The following is a 16,352-nucleotide window of genomic DNA, read 5'->3' as shown; positions in this document are numbered from 1 at the left end:
AGCCCAACTACACCCGGCATTACAAATTTCAAGTCCCCAGGACTTGTGCTATTACAGGCTATGCAGCAGGGCAGAGCAGCTCCAGGAAAAATATGTGCAGACACCTGTGACACAGGACAGGGAGAGAGAGCTTTTGAGGAGAAAAAAGGACTGAGAGATGCAAAGATAATAGGGTGCACCAGAGACGAGTGACAGGACACACGCCAGCACTGCTCTGCCCTGAGCACCTCAGCACTGCGATCAAAACAGACGCTTTCCCTTTAGGTGGCCTTAGGAGACGCTTCTTGGGCATCCCCATCTCCAAAATTGACTCAAAAACCCCTCCTGGGGAGTCCCACCCGGCACCTCTCTTCCATTCCCTCTGTGGGTTGTAGCCCTGCACTTATCTTGCACGTATCAGGGGATGAAAATCCCCATCGGGTGCAGAAGGAAGACACTGCTCCCATCTCCAGGCCCTGGCCCTGACTTATCTTTTGGATGACTGGTGATGTGAATCCACGTTGGACCTGAAATGAGTCTGGCTCAGAGGAGATAGCCTGTTAGCCTCTTAGTCTCCTAAAATAAAGAATGGGAAAATCAATGGTTGTGTTTCGTGCTATGTGGGCCGAATCTCAGCAAGTCAGTTACTTATCCTCTCCGGAGTGTGCCTGGGTGTTCAAGTCTCCGGCCTCATCCTCAGTCTAAGGTATGGCTGTTATGATGAGTGGCACCGGGGTTAGAGAGGCAAAGCTACGTGGCATTTGTGTGAGTTCGGTGGATGAGCTTGTGTGCCGTATGACACGTGAATGCCTCTGCTATGCTTGTGAAAAGCTTTGCAGATACGCACCGTTTCTCACCCTACTGCCTGCAAACCCCCACAGGGATAACTCCTAACTCGGTACCCTGCTTACTCTCCCTCTCCTAGTCACAATCCTCAACTCACCTGAAGCCACCGTCTCACACATCATCTTTGACACAGTGCGGATGCCTTCTGCGTCATGATGAATCTGCTGGAAAAATGTTGCGCTTGACACAAACTGCAATTACTGGAAGTTGCCCTCCTCCTAAAAAAAGAAGAAAAAAATCAGAAATTACAAAAGCACCTTACCAGCCCTGAATACTCAACCCCAAACTGTGAATTTAAATACTCCCTGTGTTCAACGTTGTTTTCTTTGCAGTATCTTCAAAGTCTCTGTTGCATTAGAAGCCCAAAAGCAGCTGCAGAGAACAAGCTAAGCTAAAGGAGCCTCTTCATCTGAATGAGAGGAGAGCTCTTACCCCAGCTGATCCCACTGAGGGAATGAAGCCCCTTGGGAAAGGCTGGGGTTAATATACCCCTGATTGGGCCCGCCTCTCGTTCCCGTGGCACCTGGGAAAAGGGAGGGGGCAAACCCCACAGTGTATAAAAGCCATCAGAGGAGCTGTGGCTATTTGGCTCCTCTGGCTTGAATTCAAGGAGAAGAAAGGGCTGGATATAGAAGAAAACTCTTCAGGGAAATGACAGCTCTTTCTTTTTTCTACAACTGCTTGGAGCAAAAGGCCAAAAAATCTGGTAAGAAATAAAACTTTGTTTTTAGGCAGCATATCTAGATAAGTTGGGTAATTTGCTGTTAACTTATATAATTATTCCTCAGTGACTACTAAGTAGTACTCAACCTGAGACTAAGGGTGGAGAAAAACACTAATTATATGAACAGTTTAAGTCTCCTTGGGGCTGCTAATTAGGACTAACTACATTATAAATAACAATAAGAAAAACAATAGGCTCCTGGGCAGCATAAAGGTTAAGTACGTGCTAGGCTTGCCTTTCTCTGAGGTACTTAGTCCTAGGGCACAGAAAGAAGTGCCCTGAAAAGTAGTTTTAAATGCTGAAAAAGCATCTTAGAAGAGCCTCCTTCAAATTAATCCCTTAAAATGAAGAAATGGGGAAGTTGCCTCCACTGATACCATGGCAAATAAATGGCTTCCGCCCTTTAACTTAATCCCCTCGAATACTGGGAAAAGAGAGGCTTTCCTCAATTTAAATCTCTCCAGTTATGAAGACAGAGGGATTTTCCCCTCAATCCAAACCCTTAAGAAAGAGAGATAGCTGGGCTTCCCCCTCAATTTAAGCCTTAGGACAACAAAAAGGGTTACTCTTAATTCAAACCCATAAACAACATTGTCAAGGTTTTCCCCCTCTATTTAAACTGGAAAATAATGGAATATGGGGATTCCCTGTCAATTACCACCCCTAACAGCATAGAAAAGGCAGGGACTCTTTCAAATGAGACCATTAAAATTGCAGGGGAAGTGCATTTCCTCATTATTTGAAAGCAAGAAATAATGGAAAAGGAAGTTTTTTCCCATACTTTAAACCCCTTGTCTCTCCATAACCCCTCTTTTTTCTGGGAGTGCTGTGGAAGGTCTTGGGGTTCTAGGGAGGGACTGACACAATAAAAGGGGAAAGTTGAAAGCTCTCCTATGGAACCCCACATGCTGCCCGGCCTGCTCAGGTGCTGCCCCTTGGCAAGAGGGCTCTGCCCTCTGCATTTTCTCAAAGGGATGCTCCGTGCCCGGGTGGGTCCGGCTGCTCCTCGGTCCCAGCTGGATGTTCCGACTGTAGCTCCTGGAGGGACGCTTGGGATACCCCTGTTAGCCCCTCTGGATTAGCAGCTCCCTGTGCAGGTGTGCGCAGGTAGCTGCACTAAAAGCAGCTGCTCGCATGGGGAGCTGCTACACCTAAGAGTGGGGGATAAGGTGAAGAAAGGTCCTGTGGGGTGTTCCCTCCCCTACACAGCCCTTTGCCAGACCCTTAAACAATGGGGTGCCAGATTTTCATTGCCAAGATAATTAACAATCTTTCCCCTGGCCAAACAGGAATGGTGCTACCAAAATTGCAAACAGTGAATGACTTCTCACAGACCACAGCTGCCAACACCAGGAATTCTCGCTGCCCTTAGAGAGCAGCACACCTCCAGTGAAGAGACATCAACACACAGGGAGGGTGAGGTTGGTTTTATAGGGAAAAAGGGCAGAGGTTGGATCACGAGGTCTGTGGCTGCAAGTGACATTCTACATCATTTTGTTCTGAATGGCACAGGATTTATCCTGGAGCAAAACTGCTCCCACCAAGAATTCTGCCTGCCCCGGAAGAGACAAGCACCTCCTTAAAATTGAAACCAGGAAGTGTAGAGGGTGAGCCATGTTTCACAGAGAATAGGGCCAGTGACAGAGTCCAAGACCCAGGGGCCATGAAAGAAGGGCCGCCCACTGAAAATCTGAATGCAGAAGGATGTGTTGTGGACCCAAGCTGCCCTGATGTTAATCAGGGGTTATCTTAAACATCCCAAGCACAACTCGCAAACTGACATCAAGGAACCTGGACTGGTGAGTTTTCTTTCCCAGGCTAAAAGTCTGGAATTGGCACTCAGGACCCCCTGGCCCTGGGTGGGCAGCTGACTGCAACAAATATGACCATCGAAGAATATCTCCCAGACCCCATCTGCCCCCACCTCAAACTTGTACTGCCCTGATGGTCCCAATGGAGCCCTAAAAACTGACATCAGGAACCTGGACTGGTGAGTTTTCTTTCCAAGGGAAAAGGGCAGGAGTATGTGCCCAGGGGCTCCTGGCCCTGAGCAGGAACCTGACTTCAAAAACTCCAATCATCAAAGGATGTATCCCAGAACACAGCTGTCCCCACCTCAAACTTGCACAGCCCTGACAGTCCCATGGGAGCACTACAAACTGACATCAAGAACCGGAACTGGTGAGCTTTCTTTCCCAGGAAAAAGAGCTGGAATTACAGCACTGGACCCCCTGGCCTTGGGCAGGCGCCTGACTGCAACAAATACGAATATGGAAGGATATCACCCAGACACCATCTCCTCCAACCTCAAACTTGTGCTGCCCTGACAATCCCAAGGGAGCCCTGCAAACTGACATTAGGAACCTGGACTGGTGAGTTTTCTTTCCAGGGAAAAGGGCCGGAGTATGTGCTCAGGGATCCCTGGGCATGAGCTGGCACAGAACTACAAAAACTCCAATCATCAAAGGATGCATCCCAGAACAAAGTTGTCCCCATCTCAGACTTGCACTGCCCTGATAGTCCCATGGGAGCACTACAAACCGACATCAAGAAACTGGACTTTGAGTATTCTTTCCCAGGGTAAAGGGCCAGAGTATGTGCCCAGAGGTCCCTGCCCCTGAGCTGGCACCTGACTTCAAAACATCGAAACACTGAAGGATGCATCCCAGGACAAAGCTGTCCCCACCTCAAACTTGCGCTGCCCTGAGAGTCCCAAGGGAGCCCTAGAAACTGACATCAGGAACCTGGACTGGTGAGTTTTCTTTCCAGGGAAAAGGCTGGAAAATATGCCCAGGTGCCCCAGTCCCTGTACTGACACCTCACTCCAAAAACTCCAAACATCAAAGGATGCATCCCAGAACAAAGCTGTCCCGGCCTCAAACTTGCGCTGCCCTGACCGTCCCAAGGGAGCCCTACAAACTGACATCAGGAACCTGGACTGGTGAGTTTGCTTTTCAAGGAAAAGGGCTGGAATTAGAGCAAAGGTCCCCCTGGCCTTGGGCAGGCACCTGACTGCAACACATAAGAACATCAAAGGATATCTCAGAGACTTCATCTGCCCCAACATGTAACTTGTGCTGCCCTGAGAGTGCCAAGCGAGCCCTACAAACTGACATCAGGATCCTGGACTGGTGAGCTTTCTTTCCCAGGGAAAAAGTCTGGAACTGGCGCACAGGTCCCCTGACCCCGGGTGGGCGCCTGACTGCAAAAATAAGAACATCAAAGGATATCTCCGAGACTTCATCTGCCCCCACCTCAAACTTGCGCTGCCCTGAGAGTCCCAAAGGGAGCCCTACAAACTGACATCAGGAACCTGGACTGGTGAGTTTCCTTTTCAGGGAAAAGGCTGGAAAATATGCCAGGGGCCCCTGGCCCTGAGCTGGCGCCTCGCTCCAAAAACTCCAAACATCGAAGGATGCATTCCAGAACAAAGCTGTCCCCACCTCAAACTTGCGCTGCCCTGAGAGTCCCAAGGGAGACCTACAAACTGACATCAGGAACCTGGACTGGTGAGTTTTCTTTCCAGGGAAAAGGCTGGGAAATATGCCCAGGGGCCCCTGGCCCTGAGCTGGCGCCTCACTCCAAATACTCCAAACATCGAAGGATGCATCCCAGAACAAAGCTGTCCCCACCTCAAATTTGTGCTGCCAGTACAGTGCCAAGGGAGACCTACAAACTGACATCAGGAACCTGGCCTGAAGAGTTTCCTTATCAGGGAAAAAGGCTGGAATTAGAACAAAGGTCCCCTGGCCTTGGGCAGGCACCTGACTGCAACACATAAGAACATCAAAGGATATCTCCGAGACTTCATCTGCCCCCACCTCAAACTTGCGCTGCCCTGAGAGACCCAAGGGAGCCCTACAAACTGACATTAGGAACCTGGACTGGTGAGTTTTCTTTCAAGGGAGAAGGCTGGAAAATATTTCCAGGTGCCCCTGGCCCTGAGCTGGCGCCTCACTCCAAATACTCCAAACATCGAAGGATGCATCCCAGAACAAAGCTGTCCCCACCTCAAACTTGTGTTGCCCTGATAGACCCAAGGAATCCCTACGAACTGACATCAGGAACCTGGACTTGTGAGTTTTCTTTCCCAGGGAAATTGGCCAAAGTATGTGCCCAGGGCCCCTGGCCCTGAGCTAGCACCTAAATGCAAAAACTACGAACATCGAAGGATGCATCCCAGAACAAAGCTGTCCCCACCTCAAACTTGCGCTGCCAGTACAGTGCCAAGGGAGCCCTACAAACAGACATCAGGAACCTGGACTGGTGAGTTTTCTTACCAGGGAAAAGTCTGGGAAATGTGCCCAGGGGCCCCTGGCCCTGAGCTGGCACCTCACTCCAAAAACTCCAAACATCGAAGGAAGCATTCCAGAACAAAGCTGTCCCCACCTCAAACTTGCGCTGCCCTGAGAGTCCCAAGGGAGCCCTACAAACTGACATCAGGAACCTGGACTGGTGAGTTTTCTTTCCAGGGAAAAGTCTGGGAAATGTGCCCAGGGGCCCCTGGCCCTGGGTGGGCACCTGAATGCAAAAAATCAAAACATCGAAGGATGCATCCCAGAACAAAGCTGTCCCCACCTCAAACTTGCGCTGCCCTGACAGTTCCAATGGTTCCCTAGAAACTGACATCAGGAACCTGGCCTGGTGAGTTTCCTTTCCAGGGAAAAGGGCTGGAATTAGAGCAAAGTTCCCCCTGGCCTTGGGCAGGCGCCTGACTGCAACATATAAGAACATCAAAGGATATCTCCGAGACTTCATCTGCCCCCACCTCAAATTTGTGCTGCCCTGAGAGTCCCAAGGGAGCCCTACAAACTGACATCAGGAACCTGGACTGGTGAGTTTTCTTTCCAGGGAAAAGGCTGGGAAATGTGCCCAGGTGCCCCAGGCCCTGAGCTGGCACCTCACTCCAAAACCTCCAAACATCAAAGGATGCATCCCAGAACAAAGCTGTCCCGGCCTCAAACTTCTGCTGCCCTGACAGTCCCAAAGGGAGCCCTACAAACTGACATCAGGAACCTGGACTGGTGAGTTTCCTTTTCAGGGAAAAGGGCTGGAATTAGAGCAAAGGTCCCCTTGGCCTTGGGCAGGCGCCTCTCTGCAACTCATAAGAACATCAAAGGATATCTCCGAGACTTCATCTGCCCCCACCTCAAACTTGCGCTGCCCTGAGAGTCCCAAGGGAGCCCTACAAACTGACATCAGGAACCTGGACTGGTGAGTTTTCTTTCCGGCGAAAAGGCTGGGAAATGTGCCCAGGGGCCCCTGGCCCTGAGCTGGCCCCTCACTCCAAAAACTACAAACATTGAAGGATGCTTCCCAGAACAAAGCTGTCCCCACCTCAAACTTGCGCTGCCCTGAGAGTCCCAAGGGAGCCCTACAAACTGACATCAGGAACCTGGACTGGTGAGTTTTCTTTCCAGGGAAAAGTCTGGGAAATGTGCCCAGGGGCCCCCGGCCCTGGGTGGGCACCTGAATGCAAAAAATCAAAACATCGAAGGATGCATCCCAGAACAAAGCTGTCCCCACCTCAAACTTGCACTGCCCTGACAGTCCCAAGGGAGCCCTACAAACTGACATCAGGAACCTGGACTGAAGAGTTTCCTTTTCAGGGAAAAGGGCGGGAATTAGAGCAAAGGTCCGCCTGGCCTTGGGCAGGCGCCTGACTGCAACATATAAGAACATCAAAGGATATCTCCGAGACTTCATCTGCCGCCACCTCAAACTTGTGCTGCCCTGACAGTCCCAATGCTTCCCTAGAAACTGACATCAGGAACTTGGACTGCTATGTTTCCTTTCCCAGGGAAAAGGCTGGAATTTGCGCTCAGGTCCCCTGACCCCGGGTGGGAGTCTGACTGCAACAAATAGGAACATCAAAGGATATCTTCGAGACTTCATCTGCCCCCCACCTCAAACTTGCGCTGCCCTGAGAGTCCCAAGGGAGACCTACAAACTGACATCAGGAACTTGGACTGGTGAGTTTTCTTTCCAGGGAAAAGGATGGGAAATGTGCCCAGGGGCCCCTGGCCCTGAGCTGGCACCTCACTCCAAAAACTCCAAACATCAAAGAATGCATCCCAGAACAAAGCTGTCCCCGCTTCAAACTTGTGTTGCCCTGATAGACCCAAGGGATCCCTACGAACTGACATCAGGAACTTGGACTGGTGAGTTTTCTTTCCCAGGCGAAAAGGCTGGAATTAGCGCACAAGACCCCCTGACCCCGGGTGGGCACCTGACTGCAACAAATAGGAACATCAAAGAATATCTCCCAGAACAAAGCTGACCCCACCTCAAACTTGTGCTGCCAGTACAGTGCCAAGGGAGACCTACAAACTGACATCAGGAACCTGGACTGGTGAGTTTTCTTTCCCAGGGAAAATGGCCAAAGTATGTGCCAGTGGGCACTGGCCCTGAGCTAGCACCTGAATGGAACAACTACAAACATCGAAGGATGCATCCCAGAACAAAGCTGTCCCCACCTCAAACTTGTGCTGCCAGTACAGTGCCAAGGGAGACCTACAAACTGACATCAGGAACCTGGACTGGTGAGTTTCCTTTTCAGGGAAAAAGGCTGGAATTAGAACAAAGGCCCCCCTGGCCTTGCGCAGGCACCTGACTGCAACACATAAGAACATCAAAGGATATCTCAGAGACTTCATCTGCCCCCACCTCAAACTTGTGCTGCCCATACCTTGCCAAGGGAGACCTACAAACTGACATCAGGAACCTGGACTTGTGAGTTTTCTTTCCAGGGAAAAGTCTGGGAAATGTGCCCAGTGGCCCCTGGCCCTGAGCTAGCACCTGAATGCAAAAAATCAAAACATCGAAGGATGCATCCCAGAACAAAGCTATCCCCACCTCAAACTTGCGCTGCCCTGAGAGTCCCAAGGGAGCCCTACAAACTGACATCAGGAACCTGGACTGGTGAGTTTCCTTTTCAGGGAAAAGGGCTGGAATTAGAGCAAAGGTCCCCCTGCCCTTGGGCAGACACCTGAATGCAACACATAAGAACATCAAAGGATATCTCCGAGACTTCATCTGCCCCAACATGAAACTTGTGCTGCCCTGAGAGTCCCAAGGGAGCCCTACAAACTGACATCAGGAACCTGGACTGGTGAGTTTTCTTTCCAGGGAAAAGGCTGGGAAATGTGCCCAGGGGCCCCTGGCCCTGAGCTGGCGCCTCACTCCAAATACTCCAAACATCGAAGGATGCATCCCAGAACAAAGCTGTCCCCACCTCAAACTTGTGCTGCCACTACAGTGCCAAGGGAGACCTACAAACTGACATCAGGAACCTGGACTGGTGAGTTTTCTTTCCAGGGAAAAGTCTGGGAAATGTGCCCAGGGGCCCCAGGCCCTGGGTCGGCACCTGAATGCAAAAAAATCAAAACATAGAAGGATGCATCCCAGAACAAAGCTGTCCCCACCTCAAACTTGCGCTGCCCTGACAGTCCCAATGGTTCCCTTGAAACTGACATCAGGAACCTGGACTGCTATGTTTCCTTTCCCAGGGAAAAGGCTGGAATTTGCGCTCAGGTCCCCTGACCCCGGGTGGGAGTCTGACTGCAACAAATAGGAACATCAAAGAATATCTCCCAGAACAAAGTTGTCCCCCCCTCAAACTTGTGCTGCCCGTACCGTGCCAAGGGAGACCTACAAACTGACATCAGGAACCTGCACTGGTGAGCTTTCTTTCCCAGGGAAAATGTCTGGAATTGGCGCACAGGTCCCCTGACCCCGGGTGGGCGCCTGACTGCAAAAATAAGAACATCAAAGGATATCTCCGAGACTTCATCTGCCCCCACCTCAAACTTGCACTGCCCTGAGAGTCCCAAGGGAGCCCTACAAACTGACATCAGGAACTTGGACTGGTGAGTTTTCTTTCCAGGGAAAAGGCTGGGACATGAGCCCAGGGGCCCACCGGCCCTGGGTGGGCACCTGAATGCAAAAATTCAAAACATCGAAGGCTGCATCCCAGAACACAGCTGTCCCCACCTCAAACTTGCGCTGCCCTGAGAGTCCCAAAGGAGCCCTACAAACTGACATCAGGAACCTGCACTGGTGAGTTTTCTTTTCAGGGAAAAGACTGGAAAATATGCCCAGGTGCCCCTGGCCCTGAGCTGGCCCCTCACTCCAAAAACTACAAACATCAAAGGATGCATCCCAGAACAAAGCTGTCCCGTCCTCAAACTTGCGCTGCCCTGACAGTTCCAATGGTTCCCTAGAAACTGACATCAGGAACCTGGACTGGTGAGATTCCTTTTCAGGGAAAAGGGCTGGAATTAGAACAAAGGTCCCCCTGGCCTTGGGCTGGCACCCGACTGCAACACATAGGAACATCAAAGGATATCTCCGAGACTTCATCTGCCCCCACCTCAAACTTGTGCTGCCCTGAGAGTCCCAAGGGAGTCCTACAAACTGACATCAGGAACCTGGACTGGTGAGTTTTCTCTTCAGGGAAAAGGGCTGGAATTAGAGCGAGGGTCCCCCTGGCCTTGGGCAGGCGCCTGACTGCAACTCATAAGAACATCAAAGGATATCTCTGAGACTTCATCTGCCCCCACCTCAAAATTGTGCTACCATTACAGTGCCAAGGGAGCCCTACAAACTGACATCAGGAACTTGGACTGGTGAGTTTTCTTTCCAGGGAAAAGGCTGGGAAATGTGCCCAGGGGCCCCCGGCCCTGGGTAGGCACCTGAATGCAAAAACTACAAACATCAAAGGATGCATCCCAGAACAAAACTGTCCCCACCTCTAACTTGTGCTGCCCAAACAGTGCCAAGGGAGACCTACAAACTGACATCAGGAATCTGGACTGCTGAGTTTTCTTTCCAGGGAAAATGGCCAAAGTATGTGCCCAGGGGCCCCCAGCCCTGTTCTGGAACCTGACCGCAAAAAATCCTTATATCTAAGGATGGACCGCAAACCAAAGTTATCCCCACCTCAAACTTGCGCTGCTTGTACAGTGCAAAGGGAGACCTACAAACTGACATCAGGATCCTTGACTGGTGAGTTTTCTTTCCCAGGGAAAAAGGCTGGAATTGGTGCACAGGTCCCCTGACCCAGGGTGGGCGCCTGAATACAAAAAGAAGAACATATATCTCCGAGACTTCATCTGCCCCCACCTCAAACTTGCGCTGCCCTGAGAGTCCCAAAGGAGACCTACAAACTGACATCAGGAACCTGGACTGGTGAGTTTCCTTTTCATGGAAAAAGGCTGGAATTAGAACAAAGGTCCCCCTGGCCTTGGGCAGGCGCCTGACTGCAACACATAAGAACATCAAAGGACTTCTCCGAGACTTCATCTGCCCCAACATGTAACTTGTGCTGCCCTGAGAGTCCCAAGCGAGCCCTACAAACTGATATCAGGATCGTGGACTGGTGAGTTTTCTTTTCAGGGAAAAGACTGGAAAATATGCCAGGGGCCCCTGGCCCTGAGCAGGCGCCTCACTCCAAAAACTCCAAACATTGAAGGATGAATCCCAGAACAAAACTGTCCCTACCTCAAACTTGTGTTGACCTGATAGACCCAAGGGATCCCTAGAAACTGACATCAGGAACCTGGACTGCTATGTTTCCTTTCCCAGGGAAAAGGCTGGAATTAGAACAAAGGTCCCCATGGCCTTGGGCAGGCGCCTGACTGCAACGCATAAGAACATCAAAGGATATCTCCGAGACTTTATCTGCCCCCACCTCAAACTTGCGCTGCCCTGAGAGTCCCAAGGGAGCCCTACAAACTGACATCAGGAACCTGGACTGGTGAGTTTTCTTTCCAGGGAAAACGCTGGGAAATATGCCCAGGTGCCCCAGGCCCTGAGCTGGCACCTCACTCCAAAAACTCCAAACATCAAAGGATGCATCCCAGAACAAAGCTGTCCCCACCTCTAACTTGTGCTGCCAATATAGTGCCAAGGGAGCCCTACAAACTGACATCAGGAACCTGGAGTGGTGAGTTTTCTTTCCAGGGAAAAGTCTGGGAAATGTGCCCAGGGGCACCCGGCCCTGGGTGGGCACCTGAATGCAAAAAATCAAAACTTCGAAGGATGCATCCCAGAACAAAGCTGTCCCCACCTCAAACTTGCGCTGCCCTGAGAGTCCCAAGGGAGACCTACAAACTGACATCAGGAACCTGGACTAGTGAGTTTTCTTTCCCAGGCAAAAAGGCTGGAATTAGCGCACAGGACCCCCTGACCCCGGGTGGGAGGCTGACTGCAAGAAATAGGAACATCAAAGAATATCTCCCAGCACAAAGCTGTCCCCACCAGAAAATTTGTGCTGCCACTACAGTGCCAAGGCAGACCTACAAACTGACATCAGGAACCTGGACTGGTGAGCTTTCTTTCCCAGGGAAAAAGTCTGGAATTGGCGCACAGGTCCCCTGACCCCGGGTGGGCGACTGACTGCAACACATAAGAACATCAAAGGATATCTCCGAGACTTCATCTGCCCCGACATGTATGTTGTGCTGCCCTGAGAGTGCCAAGCGAGCCCTACAAACTGACATCAGGAACCTGGACTGGTGAGTTTCCTTTTCAGGGAAAAGGCTGGAATTAGAGCAAAGGTCCCCCTGGCCTTGGGCAGGCGCCTGACTGCAACTCATAAGAACATCAAAGGATATCTCCGAGACTTCATCTGCCCCCACCTCAAACTTGCGCTGCCCTGAGAGTCCCAAAGGAGCCCTACAGACTGACATCAGGAACTTGGACTGGTGAGTTTTCTTTCCCAGGCAAAAAGGCTGGAATTACCGCACAGGACCCCCTGACCCCAGGTGGGAGTCTGACTGCAACAAATAGGTAGATCAAAGAATATCTCCCAGAACAAAGCTGTCCCCACCAGAAAATTTGTGCTGCCACTACAGTGCCAAGGGAGACCTACAAACTGACATCAGGAAGCTGGACTCGTGAGTTTTCTTTCCCAGGGAAAATGGCCAAAGTATGTGCCCAGGGGCCCCTGACCCTGAGCTAGTGCGTGACTGCAGAAACTACAAACATCGAAGGATTCATCCCAGAACAAAGCTGTCCCCACCTCAAATTTGTGCTGCCAGTACAGTGCCAAGGGAGACCTACAAACTGACATCAGGAACCTCGACTGGTGAGTTTTCTTTCCAGGGAAAAGGCTGGGAAATATGCCCAGGTGCCCCAGGCCCTGAGCTGGCACCTCACTCCAAAAACTCCAAACATCAAAGGATGCATCCCAGAACAAAGCTGTCCCCACCTCTAACTTGTGCTGCCAGTACAGTGCCAAGGGAGCCCTACAAACTGACATCAGGAATCTGGACTGCTGAGTTTTCTTTCCAGGGAAAATGGCCAAAGTATGTGCCCAGGGGCCCCCAGCCCTGTTCTGGACCCTGACCGCAAAAAATCCTTATATCTAAGGATGGACCCCAAACCGAAGTTATCCCCACCTCAAACTTGTGCTGCTTGTACAGTGCAAAGGGAGACCTACAAACTGACATCAGGATCCTTGACTGGTGAGTTTTCTTTCCCAGGGAAAAAGGCTGGAATTGGTGCACAGGTCCCCTGACCCAGGGTGGGCGCCTGAATACAAAAAGAAGAACATATATCTCCGAGACTTCATCTGCCCCCACCTCAAACTTGCGCTGCCCTGATGGTCCCAAGGGAGCCCTAGAAACTGACATTAGGAACCTGGACTGGTGAGTTTTCTTTCCAGGGAAAAGGCTGGGAAATGTGCCCAGGGGCCCCCGGCCCTGGGTGGGCACCTGAATGCAAAAAATCAAAACATCGAAGGATGCATCCCAGAACAAAGCTGTCCCCACCTCAAACTTGTGCTGCCAGTACAGTGCCAAGGGAGACCTACAAACTGACATCAGGAACTTGGACTCGCGAGTTTTCTTTCCAGGGAAAAGGCTGGGAAATGTGCTCAGGGGCCCCTGGCCCTGAGCTGGCGCCTCACTCCAAAAACTCCAAACATCAAAGGATGCATCCCAGAACAAAGCTGTCCCCACCTCAAACTTGCGCTGCCAGTACAGTGCCAAGGGAGACCTACAAACTGACATCAGGAAGCTGGACTGGTGAGGTTTCTTTCCCAGGGAAAAAGTCTGGAATTGGCGCACAGGTCCCCTGACCCCGGGTGGGCGCCTGACTGCAAAAGTAAGAACATCAAAGTATATCTCCGAGACTTCATCTGCCCCCACCTCAAACTTGCGCTGCCCTGAGAGTCCCAAAGGAGCCCTACAAACTGACATCAGGAACCTGGACTGGTGAGTTTTCTTTCCAGGGAAAAGTCTGGGAAATGTGCCCAGGTGCCCCAGGCCCTGAGCTGGCGCCTCACTCCAAAAACTCCAAACATCGAAGGATGCATCCCAGAACAAAGCTGTCCCCGCCTCGACCTTGTGCTGCCGTGACAGTTCCAATGGTTCCCTAGAAACTGACATCAGGAACCTGGCCTGGTGAGTTTCCTTTCCAGGGAAAAGGGCTGGAATTAGAGAAAAGGTCCCCCTGGCCTTGGGCAGGCGCCTGGCTGCAACTCATAAGAACATCAAAGGATACCTCCGAGACTTCATCTGCCCCCACCTCAAACTTGCGCTGCCCTGAGAGTCCCAAGGGAGCCCTACAAACTGAAATCAGGAACTTGGACTGGTGAGTTTTCTTTCCCAGGCAAAAAGGCTGGAATTACCGCACAGGACCCCCTGACCCCGGGTGGGCACCTGACTCCAACAAATAGGAACATCAAAGAATATCTCCCAGAACAAAGCTGTCCCCACCTCAAATTTGTGCTGCCAGTACAGTGCCAAGGGAGCCCTACAAACTGACATCAGGAACCTGGACTGGTGAGTTTTCTTTCCAGGGAAAAGTCTGGGAAATGTGCCCAGGGGCCCGCGGCCCTGGGTGGGCACCTGAATGCAAAAAATCAAAACTTCGAAGGATGCATCCCAGAACAAAGCTGTCCCCACCTCAAACTTACACTGCCCTGAGAGTCCCAAGGGAGACCTACAAACTGACATCAGGAACCTGGACTGGTGAGCTTTCTTTCCCAGGGAAAAAGTCTGGAATTGGCGCACAGGTCCCCTGACCCCGGGTGGGCGCCTGACTGCAAAAATAAGAACATCAAAGGATATCTCCGAGACTTCATCTGCCCCCACCTCAAACTTGCGCTGCCCTGAGAGTCCCAAGGGAGCCCTACAAACTGACATCAGGAACCTGGACTGGTGAGTTTCCTTTTCAGGGAAAAAGGCTGGAATTAGAGCAAAGGTCCCCCTGGCCTTGGGCAGGCGCCTGGCTGCAACTCATAAGAACATCAAAGGATATCTCCGAGACTTCATCTGCCCCCACCTCAAACTTGCGCTGCCCTGACAGTCCCAAGGGAGCCCTACAAACTGAAATCAGGAACTTGGACTGGTGAGTTTTCTTTCCCAGGCAAAAAGGCTGGAATTACCGCACAGGACCCCCTGACCCCGGGTGGGCACCTGACTGCAACAAATAGGAACATCAAAGAATATCTCCCAGAACAAAGCTGTCCCCACCAGAAAATTTGTGCTGCCACTACAGTGCCAAGGCAGACCTACAAACTGACATCAGGAACCTGGACTAGTGAGTTTTCTTTCCCAGGCAAAAAGGCTGGAATTGGCGGACAGGTCCCCTGACCCCGGGTGGGCGCCTGACTGCAAAAATAAGAACATCAAAGGATATCTCCGAGACTTCATCTGCCCCCACCTCAAACTTGCGCTGCCCTGAGAGTCCCAAAGGAGCCCAACAAACTGACATCAGGAACCTGGACTGGTGAGTTTTCTTTCCAGGGAAAAAGGCTGGAATTAGAACAAAGGTCCCCCTGGCCTTGGGCAGGCGCCTGACTGCAACACATAAGAACATCAAAGGATATCTCCGAGACTTCATCTGCCCCAACATGTAACTTGTGCTGCCCTGAGAGTGCCTAGCGAGCCCTACAAACTGACATCAGGAACCTGGACTGGTGAGTTTCCTTTTCAGGGAAAAGGGCTGGAATTAGAGCAAAGGTCCCCCTGGCCTTGGGCAGGCGCCTGGCTGCAACTCATAAGAACATCAAAGGATATCTCCGAGACTTCATCTGCCCCCACCTCAAACTTGCGCTGCCCTGAGAGTCCCAAAGGAGCCCTACAAACTGACATCAGGATCCTGGACTGGTGAGTTTTCTTTCCAGGGAAAAGTCTGGGAAATGAGCCCAGGGGCCCCCGGCCCTGGGTGGGCACCTGAATGCAAAAAATCAAAACATCGAAGGCTGCATCCCAGAACAAAGCTGTCCCCGCCTCGAACTTGTGCTGCCGTGACAGTTCCAATGGTTCCCTAGAAACTGACATCAGGAACCTGGCCTGGTGAGTTTCCTTTTCAGGGAAAAGGGCTGGAATTAGAGCAAAGGTCCCCCTGGCTTTGGGCAGGCGTCTGGCTGCAACTCATAAGAACATCAAAGGATATCTCCGAGACTTCATCTGCCCCACCTCAAACTTGCGCTGCCCTGAGAGTCCCAAGGGAGCCCTACAAACTGACATTAGGAACCTGGACTGGTGAGTTTTCTTTCCCAGGGAAAAAGGCTCGAATTGGTGCACAGGTCCCCTGACCCAGGGTGGGTGCCTGAATACAAAAAGAAGAACATATATCTCCGAGACATCATCTGCCCCCACCACAAACTTGCACGGCCCTGAGAGTCCCAAGGGAGCCCTACAGACTGACATCAGGAACTTGGACTGGTGAGTTTTCTTTCCCAGGCAAAAAGGCTGGAATTAGCGCACAGGACCCCCTGACCCCGGGTGGGCACCTGACTGCAACAAATAGGAACATCAAAGAATATCTCCCAGAACAAAGCTGTCCCCAC

General features: G+C 51.5%; 1 long non-coding RNA gene across 1 annotated transcript in view; it reads right to left on the bottom strand.

Annotated features, from left to right (window-relative positions):
* Nucleotides 1-364: 364 nt before the first annotated feature.
* LOC144248925 (uncharacterized) overlaps nucleotides 365-16,352 on the bottom strand; it is a 74,066-nt gene continuing 58,078 nt past the window's right edge. The window contains exons 2-3 of the long non-coding RNA XR_013342107.1: nucleotides 923-1,043; nucleotides 365-555 (exon numbers count right to left, since the gene is read on the bottom strand). This is a non-coding gene — a long non-coding RNA (uncharacterized LOC144248925). The remainder of the gene's footprint in view (nucleotides 556-922; nucleotides 1,044-16,352) is intronic.

This window comes from Lonchura striata, chromosome 2 (genome assembly GCF_046129695.1).
Source record: "Lonchura striata isolate bLonStr1 chromosome 2, bLonStr1.mat, whole genome shotgun sequence".
In the NCBI taxonomy this organism is placed as follows: Eukaryota; Metazoa; Chordata; class Aves; order Passeriformes; family Estrildidae; genus Lonchura; species Lonchura striata.
Note: the sequence above shows the minus strand (reverse complement) of the source record. Positions and strands in the feature narration are given on the sequence as shown.